The sequence below is a fragment of the Tiliqua scincoides genome, chromosome 5, assembly GCF_035046505.1.
Source record: "Tiliqua scincoides isolate rTilSci1 chromosome 5, rTilSci1.hap2, whole genome shotgun sequence".
NCBI classification, from domain to species: Eukaryota; Metazoa; Chordata; class Lepidosauria; order Squamata; family Scincidae; genus Tiliqua; species Tiliqua scincoides.
The window spans coordinates 17,297,066-17,314,652 of record NC_089825.1 but is presented as its reverse complement, the minus strand read 5'-3'; the positions used below and the strand labels follow the sequence as shown (position 1 = coordinate 17,314,652).

The 17,587-nt window shown below is 44.0% G+C and overlaps 1 protein-coding gene across 1 annotated transcript in view; it reads left to right on the top strand.

The window, feature by feature from the left end:
• The first annotated feature begins 3,073 nt into the window (after nucleotides 1-3,073).
• Nucleotides 3,074-17,587, top strand: part of JCAD (junctional cadherin 5 associated) — a 64,059-nt gene continuing 49,545 nt past the window's right edge. The window contains exon 1 of the mRNA XM_066627514.1: nucleotides 3,074-3,269. The gene's annotated coding sequence lies outside the window, so the exon portion shown is untranslated. The remainder of the gene's footprint in view (nucleotides 3,270-17,587) is intronic.

Genomic DNA, 17,587 nt, shown 5'->3' with positions numbered 1-17,587 from the left:
GTCACTTGGTGCTGGGCCTCAGCACAAGGAGGACGGCATGGAGCAGCCAGCAGGAATACTGCTGGCTGGTGGAGTGGCTTCTGGGAGCAGGGAAGGGTGAGCAGCAGGTGGACCTGGGTGGATGGAGGCTGGAATTTGTCCCCTGGGAGGGAGGCAGAGACAGCTACAGAGTCTGCCACTGTATCCTGTGCTCCCTGGCCAGGAAGTCCTACATGGGCTTCTTCAGTTCTGTGCCTGCTCAATAGCGGGTGCAAATTCAAGGAGACCTGTTACTGCTGACTGTGTTCTACCTGGGATAAAGGAGCAAATGCTCCCTTACCCCAAGGAGGATCTGGTGGCTGCCTCCGCACACCTAGGATAGAGTAACATCCACTTCAGCACTGTTGTTCTTCTGGGCACTGGGGCAGACAGGACTGGGATAGGATTGAGTTGCTAGAGCCTAACTCACCTTGCTATATAGTAAGATCAACTCTGGCACCAGGTTATTTTTATTTTTGCATGTTCCATTCTGGGAGGAAAAATCTGTTTTTCATTATGCAGTTTTCAATACTCTGTTTAAAAAAAATGCACACACACACAAACCATCTCTTTTCCTTCATTAAATCTGAATGGTTATGCACTGCCAATCAATGAGTTTGGAATCCCTCTAGAAAGCACCACTAATTTAACTGTTCCAGGTAGCAATGAAAGCAGGTGTGAGACCATTTCCCACACTGGCCATTTTGCTTTGCTCATTAATCTTGCTATCCCATAGGTGTGGCTTTCATGTCTAAAGCTTTTCATGTCTAAACCTTCTTTAGGTGTCAACCACTCTGTTCCTCATGAGAACCAGAGCCTTTACTAACAGTTTGTAATTATCATTACATAGGATTGGGCCTTGCCCTTAACTGGAGTATGTTGTTTGGAATTGCAAAACAGTTGTGTATATTAGGCTTATGCTAACAGACTGGGGACTGGCTTTTCTCCACCATGTCAGTTTCACAAGAGTAAGGGTATTAGTGTTGACATGCTGGACCAGTTCCAGAGTAGATAATTACAGCTTCTTTAACACCCCTTGTGGGTTCAGCTGGATTTGCTATCCTTTGCCTCTTACCCTGGTGGAGCAGTATCCTTGCATTTGCACCCTGTGTTGTCCCTAAAGATAGGCCAGCATTTCAGGGGTGGGTGCAATTGTGCCTCTTTGAGAGTGGTTTGAAGCTTGATTATTTATAGATCTGGGTTTGCTCTACATGGAACTAAACCCTGGTGCTTTTGTTTCAAAGGACAGATTAAAGTTGATCCATGTTTTCAGTGTAGTTTTATTTTTTCCTCTCTCTTCTGTCTCAATTTCATGGGCATGTGCTTTTTAAAGTGGCATTTGCTTTAGAAAGCCAGAGGGCTATTAAGAATTGTGATTCTTTATTGCTTCAGAGGTATGCACCAAAGCAGGCTGATATCATCACAAGCCTCAGATATAATATAGGAATTCCAAACCAGTTTTACAGCACAATTTAACCTTAATTATGCCTGTAATTATTTCTAGCATGCTTGCCTGTGTTAAGACATAGCTGTTTCTTTGCTTTTATAAGTCAAGGATCTTGCATATATTTTAGTATCTAAATGTCAAATTCCAAGAGTGATTTTTTTTAAAGCCAACATGCTGTTGGAGGTCAATTTGCACAGCTGATTTATTACTAAGTGGCCAGGATTGGGCCTGTTGATTGGACTTTACTGGCTCTATTTGTTCTAGACCAGTGGCGCTCAAAGTCATGACCACTGTGTGCCTGGAATACAGTCCCCTTCTGGACCGCATCTGAGCATTCCACCTGTCCATTGCGCAAAGTCCTTTGTTAGGACAGGGATGTTCTGGGCAGTCTTGTCTCCTGCCTGGCTTCCCAGAAGGCCATGCAACAGGACAACTGGGCAGATGTGATTGCTCAGAGCATCCCTGTTCTCCAAACAAGGAAGACTTAGCACGGTGCCTGGGTGGAACCAAAAGGTCTGCTCACTAGGCAGACGGATCCACCCGAATCACGGATCTGGCCCCCGGGCTAGGGTTTGAGCAACCCTGTTCTAGACTAGAGACTGATTCCCACCAGTTCCTTGTTGACTATTTCCCTATGATTGGCTGCATGGACTATATAGCAAGACTCCAAGAAGACAAGACTGGTTTTACACCAACATTTACGTGAGGTAGGGATATGTAGAACTCCTCTGAGAACTGCTATACCTGTCTTATTCTATACTTGTCTTATAGAAGTCCAACGTGCAAGGGGAACAATCCCCGCTGCCCCCTTGCAAAGAGTGCAGTTTTTTCTGGTACTTTTTGCAAGAAGCACAAGCGGCTTTTGGGGGGCAATTGCATGGGCTGGTGGCCAGGTTGTTGCCCCCAGGCAGCCCGCAGCCTGGTGCAATTGCTACCGCTGCATCCCCTCTAGCTACACCACTGACATGGTGTAAAGTAACAAAGACCTGGAGTAAATCCAACATCACTGATTCATTATTCTTGTGAATTGTACCATTTGCCATTCAGAGTTCACGTACAGGGAGAAACAACTTCTCGTAAATGGACAAACCCTCTCCATAACTGTAAGTGTAATATGGACAAATCTTTCAAAATGTAAACAGTCCATGGAAGTATTGAATGACGGGCATCTCTTACACCCCGCAGTGCCCTGCAGCCCTGAGCCAAGAGTGTCAGAAGCTGCTGTGTGACCTGCGGGGAGCACATCAGGCGGATTGTATATCAGCTGAAATCCACTTTGCATTAACAGGTGCTGGAGACGCTTTTCCACGAGGTATATTCTGGTATTCCCATCTAGGTTGGCACACACTGAGTATTTCTGCTCCGCCTCCCTTGTGTTAATCTCTGGCATGAAATTCCACACATGCCTTTTATTTAGGAAAGAACATAAGCATATGTTATCTTACTCCTCTGGAATTTTACACAGTTCTTTAGCATGTTAGTTTAGGCATAATTGGCTTGGGGGTCTCTTGAAATGTATATCTCAACACGAAGCTCTTCTTCCCGTCACACTGAGGGCTGTTCACTTCTTGTGCAGTGAATGTGCAGCATTAGATTGCAAACCTACCTAATCCATCCCTCCTCCCCCATGACTAGAAATCCTGCGGTTAAAATAACACAGTCTCTATTCAGAGCACAAACTTGGAGCCGCTCGCTGGAGCAGGATTGAAAAACTCTCAGCAGACGAGACCGTCAGGGTTGGTTTTTCACCCTGCTTCTTCCGATCCATGCAAGGAAAGCAAAGTCTCTCCTGTTTACATTTCAGGTAATGGTTTTCTGGGCGCAGCGTGTGTGAGTGAATGTGAATGTGGCGGCAAAAGTGACGCTATTAATATCATGAGTAGCATTTGGGGGAAACGGCTTCAGGACTTTGAAGTGTTTGGCTGGTCTGATGGCTGTTCCTGAACTGTACATAGAACCTGAGCGAAATGCTGAAATGATTCCTGCTCACTGAACCGACAGTAGCACATCCGTCCTTCTGGGTCACATGGAGAAGCCGCTGTGTGTTTAGGAAACTGCAGGGCTCAGGACAGCGGCAAATCTGGATTTTGTTATGATGAAGTCAGCCTAATGCTCCGCTACAGCCTGATTTTACTTGGCTGAATAGGAACCCCAGCAAACTCTCCAGGTTTGTCTGACTGGTGTGTGTAATCCTCGTGCCAAAGGCTCAAGGCGATGCTGACTGGATCACACTAGTTGTGTTTACAGTGTATGTCTTAATGCTGTTACAGTAACAAGACGGCCCTGTGTTCTGGGGTATTTCTTTAATAGATCCATGCCAGATAATTAAGCACCTCTCTGTCTGCTGGGTTGCTTTTCATAAACTCAGCAAGGCATCACTTCTGATGAAAACCTCTTTTGTGCCAAAATGTAGATAACAAAGCAGCATTGCAAAGAGAGTTATAAAAGCATTCTATACATAGCAGGCAGTTGTGCAAACACTACCTCCTCCTCATCTTTGTGCTGTGCAGATAATGAGAAGGAAATCTCAAAGTAAAGCAGAAAATCTTCATTTTCTACTTAATCAGTGCGCCGATTATTATTCACTTGTTGCAAGACATCCAAGCCTCTCTCTTCAGGATATAGCAGATCTGTGGGGGAGATTTTGCATTTTCTCACCACTCAATTCATGTTACTTGAAGCTGGGAAATACACTTCTACCAGATAGCACTTTGTTAATGGGAATGCCATGTGAAGTGTGCTTGTCTGAAACGGCACAGGCATCTATTGGATAGTATCTGTGACATGAGTTACAATGATTGAAACTCTCACTCTCACATGGGAGGCACGGAGAGAACATTGTGAAGACTGAAACCATTCATGTGGTCCTCTCTCTCCAGATGGCATAGATGATGTTGTCGTTTTGTTGTGGGGTGTGAAGGTGGTTGCACAAGTGGCACAGGAAGCTGTTGTGTAGTGCACTACCATCATGGTGACAAGCAATGTGCAATCTTCCCAGTGCTATTTTGTCAGCTTAAAAAATTCATCTTAGAGGCTGACCTGGCATGAGCCTGAAAATGCACCAGCAAATGTGCTGGCAAGAAGAGGAGAAGCTCCTGTGCAAGGCTTTCCTTGAGATCATGTGGCAGGACAGTTGGGAGAAAAGAGATGGCTTGCTCTGTTTCTGCTCTGCCTCTTCCCAGTTGCTGTGGGTGAATTGTGCTCTGCTGTTGGCCTTGTTGCAACTCTCTCTCTCTCTCTCTCTCTCTCTCTCTCTCTCTCTCTCACTTCCAAGTTCTGCTTTTTCCTCTCTCTGACACCATTCCTTATATGGGAGTTCTTGGTATGCACAGAAGTGCCAGATGATCAACAACTGTGTGGCACCTCACACTCTTGCCTAATGCAATAAGTTACATGATTGTACACAGAGCAGTATGAGTGGGGGTAGTAAAAATGCATATGTCTCCCCAGACTGCTCTGTATGTAAGGAAAATGTCATGTCTACCTTCAGCTTCACTGTTTTCTAGGTGGGATCTATAGCTGATAAGGATGCAAAGTTTTCTTGTGCCTGAGAGTGTGCAACACTGCCAGAAAACCATGGATTGGCAGAGGTACACATTGCCTTAAAGCCAGCCATATGTCCCTGTTGTATTGAGAGAGAGAGACGCTGTTTTCAAGTGTCCCACTTTTGTGGTGTGAAAATCCAAGTTATTCTGAGTACAGAAACCCACTTTGTAATCGTTCTCTATATATGGTCAGGCTGTATGAGAGATGCAACCACCCAAAGCCAACGTGTTCAGAACAAAGAAATGTGGTTCAGTTTCAATATAGAAAGTCAAGCTGATGTCATTTCAAAACTCCACACAATAGTGCCAAGAATTTTCTAAGTTCCATATCAAGCGTTTTTGTTAAAACACACACAGTCAGAGTTTGCTCATGTGGAAAAATGAACTTTTGTGGAAAATATTTATGGGAATCTGCCAGAGAAATATGTTAGCTCTTTTAAAATGGATTTGGATTGCATAAATAGACAAAAATAAAGGGCTCATGTGATTTTGCTTTCCAGTTCATTTGCAAAAAGTCCTGATGTTTAAAATGTCTTACAACATTAATTAGTATTTCTAAGGGGACTGGTACATTTGAAATATGTTCCTCATATTACTCTTTTGGCATTGAACAGGAGTTCTTCATAACTGAGTCTCAAAAATGCAATAGAGCGTGTTGGGTTTGGGCCATAGATATAAAGAGCCATCCTTTTAGTTTGGATGGAATTGAGCTGGCTTTGGATATGGCTTTCAGTGCCATATCCAAGGATGTAAGGCAATAGTCTCCCCTGGGGGCTGGGGATAAAAATAGGCCCTCAGTTTGGCTGTACCTGTCATAAGAGGCGACTAAACAGCCACCGGGTAGGTGGGACTCATTAGCTGGGAAGGCGGCTCATCTGAGAGAAGGAAAATTCTGATCCCAAACCTCCACTGCCTTGTGGCTACATCCAGTTATGGAAAAGGCTTCAGGAGTCAACCTCGAGGCAAAATCCAGAGCCAGAGTCCCTGAGGCAGTTCATGGTTGAACACAGTCATGTTTTGGCAACTCCTGCGACGCCGCTGGAACCAACCGTATTGGCCTCTGCCTTTCCATTGGACCATTCCAGCGACGTGGAGAGGGGGGATTTGCTGCATGGGAAACAGTCTATCCTCCATATCTACTTTACCCAGGCTTCGTGCACTGGAGAGGACACTCTGTTCCAGAACCACCATTCAGAGCATGATACCACAGTCTTCCGAGACTGAAGAATGCCAACAACAAGGCAACAGTAATATTCCACCATCCCACCCAGAAATCTGCTGGCCTCTACAGAGTTACTAACATGATCATTGTGCTAAAGGGGACAGCAAATTTTCTACTTCTGCATTTTAACTTAGTTTTGGTATTGTACAGTACTGTATTTTCTACAAACAACTGTAGAAGATACAGGCCTTATCTGCACTTATGCGTAAATTGCTCCCAGCTTGCTCCCAGGGCTACAAGGGGGCCATCTTTGCCAGGGGTATAGTCAACGGGGAGCAGGGGAACTGGAACTCCGGGACTTCTCCAACAGCAGAAATGGTGATGTCATGAGTTGGAGTGCTCAGGTGCTGCCTTTGAAACTTTTTTTCAAAGAATTTTGGCCAAGAAAAGGCATCAGGTTCAGCAGAAGGCAAACTGAGATATTTGCTCAGGGGCATATGTCAATGTCTAGGACTTTCCTAAAGTTTGCCTGAGAGACAATATTTAAGGCTACAGTCCTGTGCCAATGTACATGGAAGGAGGCCCTGTGGAACACAGTGGGACTTACTTCTGAGTAAACATGGACAGGCTAGTACACTGACAGCCCGATTCAATCCCTCACCATTGATGATGATGCCTTGCTAATAGAGCATGTGCTGTGTCCAGTGGTGGGGAGGTGACCAGAAGGCCAACCAAAGGAAGTAAAAACATTTTTTACTTACCTCTCGGTTGGCATCTTGGTGGCCTATGGGTCTCCTTGGACCCACACAGCTACGTAGCTGGTGTACATCTGACAAGAGAAAGGAGGTAGGGCAGGTTGAAAAATGGGGATAGAATCCTGGCACAAATCATTGCTACCAACATCCACCCTGTCCGACATGCTCACTGACCCTTGCCCTCCCCCTTCTTGCCTTGAAATTTCCTCTGTCCTCCCCCTCCCTGCCCTTGACACACCCTCACCACCAACTTACTGGCACCAGAAGGGTCCCCCAGCTTAACTGGCCATTTGGACGCTGTTTGCAGCAGTGGCCCAGAAGTATGCGATGGGAGCCTGGCTTTTGTGCCACCTCAGAAGACCTTGTGTTGCATGAGTGAGTGTTCCGGCAGCGTGAGGCCTAGATAGGATTGGGCCCTATCTTGTACATTTATTTGGGATATTTTAAATCCCATTTCTTGTGCGTATAAATTGGTTTTAAAACTATTGCAACTCACGCCAAGAACTTGGGACAAAATGAGTAAGATCAGTGGCTCCCAAACTTTTAGCACCAGGACCCACTTTTTAAAACAACACTCTATTGGGACCCACCTAGGTTTACTAGCCTTTTAAAAAAAAGAGATCTAGAAAGAAGTATTTCCCTTATATATTTTTAAGTAACAATAACCAGAAAAAAGACCCACAAACATTTATCTCCCTATATTTACACATGCTTGCAAACTACAGAAGCTCAGCTCCCTGTAGGACAGCAGCTATCTTGCAAACTGCAGGAGCTGAGCTCTTTGCAGGGTAGTTAGCAGCTATAGTATCTGATTTTTTCAATAGCCTCAGGGCTTGAGGCAATTATCTGATCTTTCCATCACCCTTTGATGAGCCACCAAAAATCAGGTCGTGACCTACCATTGGGTCCCGACTCACAGTTTGGGAAGCACTGAGCTAGATAATTAAATCAAGTAAAATAATTTTCAAGGCAGAATAAGTGGCAGGAGAAGAAAATACTAATGAAGAAATGTAAAAAGCTTAGTCACTACATGTGACTACATGAGCTCCTGTACTGCATAGTTGTCAAGATAAGGGCCTGCACGTTCAAATTTGCCATTACTCTCTTGATCTCTGCATTTCTTTTTTGGAGACTAACAATAGAGATTTACACTGGAATGTAAGACTTGATCTGAGCCTAACCAGGGGGAGTTAACCTGATTCTAGAAAGATATTCAGCTTTTCAGAAACAGTGTACGGAACTCCTCGGCAATCTCTGTCACCCTATCATTCAGGTCCATAGCTGGTCTAGATCTGAACTGGTATTCCAGTTTGACCTTTTCAGTATTTCTGATGCATCTTTTTATGCATTTCCTTACAAAGGGAAGAGTTACACTGAAACCGATTCCAAGCCAACTGAAATGAACGGGGCACCCATCCATTTAAATCAAAATACTTTAACGTAAGAGAATTGCAGTTGGGCAGTTAGATGCATTTGTCTACAATTAATTTCTGGAGTGGAAGGGATTCTTCCTCTGAATCAATGACATGAGCACATTATCCTCACAGGGGAGCCTGTAGCTACTGCCTGGTCATCTCTCATGTTCAACCAAGCATCTTGTGATTATGTCAGTGTTGATTATTCTAGCTTTTCGTCTCTCCACTTTCAGCATCAACTGGAGGACCTGTGAGTTCAAACTAATCTGGAAGAACAAAAGGGATGCCCCATATAAAGTGCTTCAGGCTTTATACAGTATTCTCTACTTTGACTGCGTTCTCCCCTGTTACCTGCAGAAGAAACTGATGAAAGACATGCTTGGGATTCATTTAATAATAGAGCTGTATTAGGCAACACAAGGCTTAAACCTGAGGCCAGGTTTCACAGCAGGGCCAAAGAGAGGTAGGGATTACGGTACAAATTACCAGGGTCCAGAAGGGGCCTGGGGCCTATATTTTTAGCAACATCCACTCTTGCTGGGGGCCTCCAATTTTTTTTCCACCAGAACCTGAACCCTTTCTTGGTGGTCCTGCATGCCAGGCACAGGTTTATCTGTGCCTTGCACCAGCAGAACTGCTAGCTGAAAAAGAGAATGAGCTCAGTGGTAGAGCGCATGCTTTGAATGCAGAAGTCCCACATTCAATCCCTATCCTTTTGAGATAGGGCAGAAAAAGATTCTTGTCTCAAAACTCAGAAAACTGCTGCCACTCAGTCTAAAGTCACTACTGAGCTCGGTGGTTCAATGGATTGGCACACTATTAAGCAGCTCATATGTTTTAATTCTGCCTTGGGAATCACATGGTCCCACAGCACTAATCCTATGGCACTGCTCTATCTCTTGTAAACCTTTCAGATCTGCAGCAGCTCCTCAGTTTCTTACTGAAGGAAGCCACCAGGATATCCCTTATCAGTCCTTGGACCCAAGTGTCTGATACGTAGTCTTTTTTCTTCTTCTCCAGAGATTGAAGATATTCAGAATTCTCACCAGGCAAAAGCCACTAAGCTCTGATCTTGGGCAAACCTTTTTGAAGCGAATGGAAGTGTAAGCTACAAGTTCCATTTGTTATGCTCTTAAGGATCTCAAACCGAAAAGCAGGGTTCATAAGGATGAATGATTCACTTCTCACTCAGTTACCCTGTCCTGCAGAAGTGACAATAAACTGAACAAGTAACTATACATGTATGTGTGATATGATAAGTACAGTTCTTCTCTCCTCCACACAGAGCATAAGAGTTAGTCATAATATGGTCTACCCACAAAACTGCTGTTACATTTGCTTAATGTCGACATTTTGGTAGTTGTTAAGTAAACATGTTGAACTTATGAAACACCACACAGACAGTCATTCTAATCAAATAAGCCATATGGTTATGTGTGGAGTGATAGTCAAAGAGGACTGTGGGTAAATAACTGGATTTTTCAAATGGCACCAGCCAAACAATTTGTTCTCCAGTCAGACATAATGACTTAGGGCCCAATCCTATCCAACTTTCCAGCGCCTACACAGCTGCAATGCAGCCCCAAGGTAAAGGAACAAACATTCCCTTATCTTGCAGAGACCTCTGTAACATGCCCCGTTGGCAAGGCTGCATCAGTGCTGGGAAGTTGGATAGGATTGGTTGCAATCCTGTACATAGTTTCCTGGTAGTAAGCCCCATTGAACACAATGGATCTTACTTCTGAGTAGACATGCATAGGCTTGTGCTGTGTTCTATGGAATTCTCTAAGGACCAGAATGTACTAAGACCGCTCAAAACAAGGATTGACCAGACATCACATCTTAGTTGGGATGAGACAGGAGTCACCCTCATATCTATAGATGCGGACAAACATATAGGCCGAACTAGAAGTTATACTTTGATTTGCCTGTTGAGACATCTAAATCTATTCAATCCAAAATTCTCCTCTGTACACTATTATTTCTCTTCTCAGCTCCACCTTACTTCCCAACTGTGTCACCACCAGAACTGTCCACGAGACATTTTTTTGAGGAGTTTTCCCTTATCTATTGCTCCAGAAGTGATTATCTCAACACTGGCTTGCTCTGGTGCCCTGCCTGCTTTTTTTATCAGCTCTGGCTTTAAATAATCTAGGGTTAGCTGATCTTTCTCAGGCCAAAATGACCCCAATCAGTCCTCAAGCTCCAGAGAAACGGTGGAGCTAATTTCCACCATCTGAGATGGCTGGCTGAAGCAAATGAACCTCTTGACCCGTGGAAGATTAATTAACCTGCTACGGAACCACTTTCTTTTAAGCCCACCCAAGTACGCTGGCATTAATATTTATTTATCTGTCCTCTCAAACAAACAAATAAGCAAACAAACCCCAGTTCAGCTTACTAGACCTCATGTAAAATACATATAAAACTACCTAAAATTCATCAGAGCAATAGGCACAGTAATTAAAAGCAGAAACAGATTGCACAAGAAAAGATTCATCACACTGAATCTGTAACATCTGGACTAATAACATTCAAAACAGAGCCAGTTTTAAATGATCACAGTTAAAACGACAGGCCTTCATTTTCAGCCCAGTGTATTTCCAGCAATCAGGTCTTCTCTGCTGCTGTACATGATGACTCTCTTCCCAACTTCCTTTTCCTGGGAAATGTTGCCACTTCTTTCCAGTGTGCCCTGTCAGAATTGCTGTTGAGAGAGAGAGAGAGAGAGAGAGAAGTCAGTGCCAGTGGGGCTGTTGATTGCCCTGCACAGCAGGGCCCTAGATCTGCCAGCTGCTTAGTATCACCTGTCTGTGGAGGAAGTCATAGGTCACAGAGAACCAAAGGGAATCCAACTGTGAACTCCATTATCCTTCCATCTTGACAGGCCACTGTGCTTGTTGCAAGGGTTCCCTGCAAATGGGAAGAGACCAGCTCTCTTGGCTGACTTCTTACATCAGCACATTTTTGATCCACAGTGTGGCTTTCTGTGTTATTTTAACGAATAATCTTTGATTCCACCTACAATTATTTTGTGCCTTTTACCTTCAAGGTTCATTTCCTTGGGAAGAAGGGATCGCATTACAGGGAGGAAAGCTAAAGTAAACATCACTGAGCTTTTCCAACTGCTGTTTGTTTTGAAAATGTGGAGGAAAAATCAGGAAGACCACCAAGCTTCTGCATGTATCTGTTTCCTCTATATAGTTTGGGTGTAGTTCTATACAATACTCTATATACATATTTTCAAAGGTTGCAAGAAGCAACAGTAAATATCAGACATGTAGTCTAATCAGTGTGAAATACAAATGAATCCTTTAAAGAGGACTGTCAGTACAACAAAATCAGCAATTGGACCTTTAATCAAATCAGTTTGCTTCCATCAACAGAAGTATGAGCAGGAGGTGGGTGGATATAAAGATGTTTGCACCTGCTGACCAATTTTCTGTTTGGAGAATGCCACACTGTAGGTACCATGACAGAAAAGGCCCTGCTCTCTGCCCTAGTCAATCTTGTAAGGGTGTTGTTGTTGTTGTTGTTGGCAACCTTCAGTCTTGAAAGACTATGGTATTATGCTCTGAACAGTGGTTCTGGAACAGTGTCTAATAATAATAATAATAATAATAATAATAATAATACAGGTATTTATATACTGCCTTTCTTGGTCTTTATTAAAGACTTTATTCAAGGCGGTTTACATAGGTTCTTTCTTTCAAGAACCACAACATTCAGGTGTTTCTCTCTGATCTGGTTTCACATTCTGGCCTCCATCCTCCCACGCTCAGAGCAGATGGAATAGCTCAGCTTCAGCTTGTCAGCTGCTTCAAGGTCGCACGGTGCCGGTGGCCTCACTGGTGACCTTGTGGATGTTATCTTCAGGCAAATGGAAGCTCTACCCTCTAGACCAGACCTCCTGCCCAAGGCAGACCTCCTAGTGTGACTGAAAAGGCTGATTCAGGAATGCGATCCCTTCCACACTGGGAGCAAGTGTAGTCTGTTCCTGGTCTGTCTCCCTGGCTATGGGCCTTCTTCTTTGCCTCTTTGCCTTAGCCTGTCGGCCAAGTGTCTCTTCAAACTGGGAGAGGCCATGCTGCACAGCCTGCCTCCAAGCGGGACACTCAGAGGCCAAGGTTTCCCATCTGTTGAGGTTCAATCCTAAGGCCTTCAGATCTGTCTTGCAGATGTCCTTGTATCAAAGCTGTGGTCTACCTGTACAGGTGAACAATCTGAAATCCAGAGGAGGTTTTTATGGTTAGGAGATCTACAGCCCAATCCATGGTAGAATGGTGTCCTGCTAACAGAAACTACTTTATGGTAGTCATAGAAAGGTCTCTGGCAGCACATGAAACCACGCACTTCCCTAGTCCACAATGAGCTCATTAGTCCCACTACACCTGATTATTATTGCTATACATGTGCAGGCATGCTTTGTTCAACAACAGACTGCATTTATGTTGGTGGTCCCATAAGATTATAATGAAGCTGATAAACCCTGTGGATCTTGTGTAGTTGTGTAACCTCATGTAGATGTCACAACCTGATTTTTGGTGAGTCATGGGCTGGTGCTGGCTATGGTGCCGCAAGACGTTTTGGGGTGTCACCGGCTGCCACAAGGCATTCTGGGGTGTTACCTGACTGCCACAAGGCAAGTTGAACTGCTGCTCAGCCACTGCAGTTGACGAAGCGGGTCAAGGTGCTAAAAAGATTGGGAAGCACTGTGCTACACCATATAGACAAGGTTTGTAGTATACCATTGTAAATATTAGTGCATCCCAGCAATAGAAAATAATTCTGTTAAGTCCCGAATTGGAGAGAACAATCTCTGTAAGCAAATGATGTTCATACAGCAATGAAATAACCTAACAACGCATTTCACAGAACACATCGTTGCCATTAAGCCACACATACCTGTACAAATAAATTGCGTATAACCTTATTTGCCAAATGCTAATGTTTATTTGATGGGGGAGGAGTGTTTGTTTCTTGAAAGAGTTGGAATTTATCATTTGCCCTAGAAGAGAGTTTTACAAATCTCCTACCTTCTCTTCTCAAACCATGCACATTTTGTTGATCTGAATGTCAATGGATGAGCAGGGAAGAGAAGAAACTATGAAGCATTTTTGTCTGCAGCAATCTTTTTCTCCACCAGTGATATGCAACTAATGGCAGTTACTAGAGTATAAGGGAACAGGTTCCAAAACAAAATCCTATGGCCTAGATATGTTCCTTTTATAGGCTTAAAGAGATTTTTTCCCATCTCACAGCTCTCTATGATTTTCCTTTTCAATCAAACCTGACCAGTGAAGCAGTTATCGTTCCAAAAGAATATTCGGCAGAACTGGATACACTTTTGCTATTACTGTGATTGGTACCTCTGAAGCTTATAAGCATTCATATTTTTAACCACAAAAGCTGAGGCACAGAATAGGTAGAGATGCCTGTACTGACCTAGCAAAGAAGACAACCCAAAGGCATTGGGAACGCAATCCCAATTCCCAGTTGAGCGGTGCAGCCAGTCCTGTGCCAGCTCAGAGTGTCACAGACATGCCTTGCTGAGTAGACATGTATAGGATTAGGCTCTTGATCCAATTGTATGAGTCGCATCAAAGTGCAATTTCACACATTATGCACTTAGGTTTGTCACTGAGTGTGTACTCAACAAAGCATTGCTCCCAGTTGAGTGCACAACAGGTACCTGATGAGAGTACGTGTTGATATATATTGTCTGACACATTGCATTTTTATGTCTACACTTAAGCTATCTTAGGGCATGAGCCTAACCAGGTCTACTCAGAGGTAAGTCCTATTTTGTTCAATGGGGCTTACTCTCAGGAAAGTGTTGTTAGGATTGCAGCTTTAGTTATACAACAAAACCAGGCAGGGTGTGAAATGAACTTTAGAAATGGGCTTTCAGGTCCTAAGCATTTTGTTCAAATTCTGGAATACGTCTGGATAATGCTTCTCATGGATTCCCATAATTCTGGGTTTAGGTTTGAATTTTTGTGTCAAGACCAAGCAGCCCTGTAATTAATTCCTTGTAAAAAACAAGCACACCCCCCCCCCCCAAGATTATTATATATACAGTAGTAAAGAGAGCTGCTCTGCCTTCAGCTGCATAACAAAGATTTACAGAGTTCCAGTGACTGTCCAGCACCAGATGTGTATTATCTCATCACATATATATGCTGTGGAGAAAAAAAATGTTGGGGCTGGGATATTCCTTCTCTGCTGAAGAGGCATGACTGGTACCGCCAGTTTGTGCTGACATAAATAATAACCTGTCCAGCCATCTCCCGTATCAAGCCGTGGGAGGGACTGAGCAGCACAGATGTTCCAGGTAGAGACAGAACTAGAGCCCTGTCATCTGGCCTTTCAGTTCTGTAACTGATCCCTTTGCAGATGTCCCAACTCCTTTGAGTCCGTCTACATTCTGACTGATGCACACAGAGAGCAGGACATCTGAAAAGTGCTTACAGTCTACAGCTGCACCTGAGCTTCTTCCGTTGCCAAGCTGCTGAGGAGGCTCTACCTCTCCGTAGGCACCTGGGGAATCTGCCATTCCACCTGCACAGAAGCTGCAGTTACAGAGAGTGAATAAGGTCTTGCCTTTTCTATGCAGGTTATCAACTAAAATGCCAGATGGGCTGTGAGCCCTAAACCTGAGTCACTAGCCAGTGCTAAACCATTTACTGCAAAGAGGTGAAAGGAGGACTGACAGCTTAAGAGGGAGTCCTCGTCTTCTCCCTCGCCTTCTCCCCTTCTCCCATCAATGACTGGTGCCTCTACACGCCTTTTTAGAAGCCTTTCCAATTTTTCTATTCTATTCTTAAATCAATTACGTAAGATCATTAAATGCTGGTCTTCTGTGTTCATGAAACTGAAGGGGTTAGGACAATGGTTCCCAAACTTACCTGAGTCAAGATGCCCTTGCCTGCAGCCTCTTCTTCTTGGCTCAGACAGGTGCTGCCATCTTGGTTCTAGCGAAATCCAAGATGGCAGCATCTGGGGAAACAGGTAGTAGGGGCGATCAGGGACATCTGCAGCACCCTTGTGAGTGTGCCGCAAAACACACTTTAGGAACCCCTAGGTTGGGGCACAATTTAAGGGCCACAGGCAGGGTGCTAACTTCCTCCCTGTTCAAGGCTTTGATCCTTGCAGCTGCTATTTCCAGGGTCATCCTTCAGGCAGGCTTACTTCCTATATCAGAACTGAGGGTGTGAATATCATGGGGACAAGGGGGAGGAAGTACAGCAAGGATTTTCTTTTGTCCTTTAAATGTACCCCACCTCACTTGATGTGTGAGTGAGGCACACCATTTGAGACAAATTCCAGAGGGATAGCTTTGTTCATCTGCTGCTGTCAGCAGAAAAAGAAGCCTTAGATTTATTGTGGTGTAAGCTAGTCCCAAATGTTTTTGCCATAGTAAGTCTTCAAACTGCCAGGACTTTTCTTCTATATGTGTTTGCTTCCTTTACAGTATTGAAAAGCTTGCAGCATCTCACTGTTTCTGTAGATGGCAGAGAGAAATTGTCCTTGCAATCAAAACATATGCACTTTCTTTTAATTACAGGATTGTTAAACGTTTCAGGATCACTTCCTGTACAAAAGACTGTAGAGTTCTTCCATTCTTTGTTGCTACAGTATTCCTCCAACTGGGCTACTCTTTCCAGAATTTCAGATCTGCCTTTGCGTGGTCCTGTCTCAAGAGAAATTTAATTGCTATGGGGGGGGGGTAAGAGTTGTGTGTGTGTGTGTGTGTGTGTGTGTGTGTGTTTGCCAACTTCACATACTTTTCTTTGTTAACTTCCAAGATTCAGCTCCAGATGATTATGGGCTTTTCATGTCAAAATGTTGTTCAACACAGGAATATTCTAGGTGTCCCTTTGGTTAAAAGACTAGGAGGATGTTCAATAGCTTGCCTTGATAGATCTGAGGGGGGAGAGAAATCATTGTCAAATTGTTTGGGAGTAGAGTTAGGACCCAGTCCTATCCAGTTTTCCATTGCTGGTGCAGTTGTGCCACTGGGGTGTGCGCTGCATCCTGTGGTGGGGGGGGGGCAGTCACTGGGGCCTTCTCAAGGGATGGGAACATGTGCTGCCTTACCACAGGGCTACATTGTGGCTACAATGGAGCTGGAAAGTTGGATAGGATTGGGTCCTTAATCTACTATTTTGTTCCAATCATTCTTGTGTTCTGTAACCACTTGCATTGGTGCCAGTTCTCACTTTTGGGTCCATTAGTTTTGATCAAGTAATGATCAAGCAGTCATTAGTTTCATGTGTGAAAGAACATTTCGCTTTCCCTTGCCTGAAACAAAATTAAGTTTCGACAGATAAGGTTCACGTACTGTACTCTGTATTCAGCTGCAAGTCATCAAGTGATGCTTGAATGCCAGGCCTCCAAAACAAGTCCTACTCTCTTTACAAATCCCCATCTTTCTATCCATATAGTAGCAGAATCTCATTCACCCATCCTTTATCACTCTGTAGAATCCTCATTCTGACCAGGGGGTAATTGTACAGTTCTGCAGAGCTGTTGGAGTAAAAAAAGATGAGCTGCTTCACTCCAGCCTTCAAGGAATAAGGAAAAAGCCAACAAGAACAACACCTCCTGCCTAACAATTCTGACTTAGTACTGTTCCAATTAGATGCTGCGTACTGTAGAGACCATTGAAAGGTGAAATCCCTGCAGGGAAGGATTTGTGAGATTCTGCAGGAAATTGGTATTACATGTAATTGTTTCCTGCTGAGAAAGATCTGAGAGAAAGTGTAAGAAAACCTGCTATACTTTTCAGCAATCACCCTTTGGATGTAGATTGAAAATGAGTTTCACTCACTCTGTTCTGCTAAAATATTGACTAGTTACATACTGTCGGTGAACTGTAAAGTTACATTACATTACTTATATCGTAAGTCATAAATGTCCTGCATCTACAGTGAGCCAGGGAGTTAGTGAATATTAGCGATTAAGACCTGTTGCTGGTTTGCCTGGAAAGAGGGGAGGAAAGGTTAGTCAGAAATATAAACCTGAAAAACAAGCCATACGGCCCCATCCTATCCTTTCCCCCTGTCCTTTTCATGCCATAACATGAAGCCGCAACACAACAGGCTACACTGCATGCTATGGTGGGGTGGGGGGGGGGGTGCAATCAGAAGGCTTGGGAAGGGAAAGAAGAAATGTTTTCCTTTGCCCCTCCAAAAGCCCCATGACTACCAATGGGACATGTGCCATCTCTTTAGTCTGTGTAG